General features: G+C 38.6%; 1 protein-coding gene across 5 annotated transcripts in view; it reads left to right on the plus strand.

Annotated features, from left to right (window-relative positions):
• The window catches only part of LOC110285079 (protocadherin alpha-4), a 225,915-nt gene that overhangs the window by 26,633 nt on the left and 196,243 nt on the right, over window positions 1-3,039 (plus strand). The window lies entirely within an intron of this gene.

Below are 3,039 nucleotides of genomic sequence, written 5' to 3' on the forward strand. Positions count from 1 at the left end.
CCTCTGCCTCTGCCTCTGCCTCTGCCTCTGCCTCTGCCTCTGCCTCTGCCTCTGCCTCTGCCTCTGCCTCTGCCTGTCTCCCAAGTGCTGGGAGTAAAGTCATGCACTTCCACTCCTGGGCCAGCAAATGCAGTTTTTGTTTGCACAAATTACTGTAATGGAAAGTTTCTGGGAAAGAATATCAAATAGATCTGAGTTAATTATCTGATCATAGATACTCACAAAGGGGGCAGCTCTGCATTATTGTGAGGCTTAATGTATGTCAGAATAGTGGAAGAAGGTGGCATGACATGCCTCATGGGAAAAGTCTTATTGGTGACTCGCTTAAGTTTGAAAAGAAGTCCATTCATGCCCAGCTGATGACATTAAAAATGAAGTAATGGTAAAGCTTACATTTGACATGACTTTAATGTATGATGATAATGTTTTTACAGGGAAAGATGAAAGTATTAAAAGCCCCATCTGAGACTGAGGGTACTTTTCAACTACTTAGGTTCAATCTTCAGCCAATAAAAACCAAGTTTAAGCAAAAGAATGCAAATAATCTATATTATCTAAAAAATATAATCCATATTAAAGAACAATTGAAAATAATCATTTGGCTTATGAATTTAACATTGGCAATGCATTACTAGAAACCAACCACCTACTGAAGACGTTATATAAAGTAAATACTTTACAAAATAATACAATTAATTTTTAACAAGGAGAAACTGTTGAGAAACAGAAAATGTTATGATTAAAACGAAAAGTTGGCTTATGATCAAGATGCAAGTCATCTAGAAGTGGTTCTAATATTAAATTTCTAGTTTTACTAATTTAATAAATTTACTCATAAAGATAAATATGATATATGTGAAAGACAAACTGTAGTCAGACTTTGAATAAGACCAATAAGTAGACAGAAATAAAAATAAAATAAAAATTATCATAGTAATAAAGAGAGTGTTTCTGTCATTAAAACAAAACAACAATTTCTTAGCCTTGAAATTATGAGTTTACTAATAATTACTAGTTTTCATGTTAAACTAACTGCTTTCTAGGAGTCAGTATATATTAATAAAATGGGCAGAAACATAGAGAGGGGAAATACAGAGGTGGGTTGGGGAATGTACAGAAAGGTCTCTCTTGAAACATGGGAGAAGATGAGACTCTGAAAAAACAAAGGATATAGGATGAAGTTGAGGTGTAGAGAAAAAGATCAAGTCTTTAGGAAGAGCAGAAGAGAGCAACAAAAACGAGAAATAAGAGCAGAAATTACTGTAATTTGTTTAAGATACACAAATGTGAAATCAGTACAAACTGAATGTTAATCAAGAAATGCTGTAGAGACAGAGGCATATTCCTGTATCCTACTCATTATTCTCAATTCTGAGATCTGACCATTTTGAGTTTGAGACCATCCTGAGATGCACAGTTTAAGGCAAACCTGACCTATAGTGAGAACACACATAAATTTAAAATGTTGAACATAAATGCATTAAAACCATGTTAAACATCGTATGAAGGAACAGTAAGCAGTATTTATCTGTGGAGCAAAGTAACAATAAACGTTAACAATATTTTAACAGTTAAAAAGTTTAGATAAACTTGAAAAAATTTAAATAATCTCAAGTTTAGATAAACTTTTAAAATCTCTTCTTCCTCTACAAACACATACACACAGAGAAGTTTAATGTGTACCCAAATTATGGAGAATCGCTTACCTTCTGATTTCCAAGATTAGATAATTTACTACATTTACTATTTCTAAACTGGATAATAAAAATGTCTAATACATTACTAAGAATGTTGTTTCTCTGTGAATAAAGACCATACTTAGTTTAAGTTACAAAAATTATACGAGGAGACATTGTCCTTGAAAAGTATAAATATTTGGATCATTTACTATCAAGGTAAGGTAAAGGATATTAATTAAAAGAATAACTCTTCATTGGGGTTATACGAATTCGCGTCTTACCTTTTGGAGCCGCTTGGTGTCGCTGTCTACCACCGAGTTCCATCTACCACCACACAAAGCCCTTTTTTTCTGGTAGCTGGATCTTTCCAAGACTGCTGAAGGATGGCGAATGCAGAAGAACTGAATCGATAGATTTTGAATCATACAGAATTTTATGCAGAGAAAAAAATCTTCTAATGGAAACAAAGCAAGAAGTATTTGAAATGGATTTTACCACTGAAGGCCGACTGGGAACTCGGTGTCTGCTGCTCTCGCTCCTGCTCCTTGCAGCCTGGGAGGCAGGGAGCGGGCAGCTCCACTACTCCGTCCCAGAGGAAGCCAAACACGGCACCTTCGTGGGCCGCATCGCGCAGGACCTGGGGCTGGAGCTGACGGAGCTGGTGCCCCGCCTGTTCAGGGTGGCGTCCAAGGACCGCGGAGACCTTCTGGAGGTAAATCTGCAGAATGGCATTTTGTTTGTGAATTCTCGGATCGACCGGGAGGAGCTGTGCGGGCGGAGCGTGGAGTGTAGCATCCATCTGGAGGTGATCGTGGACAGGCCGCTGCAGGTTTTCCACGTGGAGGTGGAAGTGAGAGACATTAATGATAATCCGCCTGTGTTCTCAGTAAAGGAGCAAAGAATGTTAATTTACGAATCTAGGCTGCCAGATTCTTTGTTTCCACTAGAGGGCGCATCAGATGCTGATGTTGGATTAAATTCTATGTTAACCTATAAACTCAGTCCCAGCGAATACTTTGGGCTAGATGTGAAAACAAACAGCGATGGCAACAAACAAATTGAACTCTTGTTGAAAAAATCCTTGGACAGAGAGGATGCTCCTGAGCATAAGCTACTGCTGACAGCCACGGATGGAGGCAAACCTGAGCTCACAGGCTCTGTTCAGCTGCTGGTCACTGTGCTGGATGTGAATGATAACGCCCCTACTTTCCAGCACCCTGAGTATGAAGTGAGAATCTTGGAAAACTCAGACAATGGAACGACAGTTATTAGACTGAATGCTTCTGACAGGGATGAAGGGACGAATTCAGCAATTTCGTACTCTTTTAATAGACTGGTGCCGCCCAAGACTCTTGAGCAG

This window comes from Mus caroli, chromosome 18, assembly GCF_900094665.2.
Source record: "Mus caroli chromosome 18, CAROLI_EIJ_v1.1, whole genome shotgun sequence".
Classification (NCBI taxonomy): domain Eukaryota; kingdom Metazoa; phylum Chordata; class Mammalia; order Rodentia; family Muridae; genus Mus; species Mus caroli.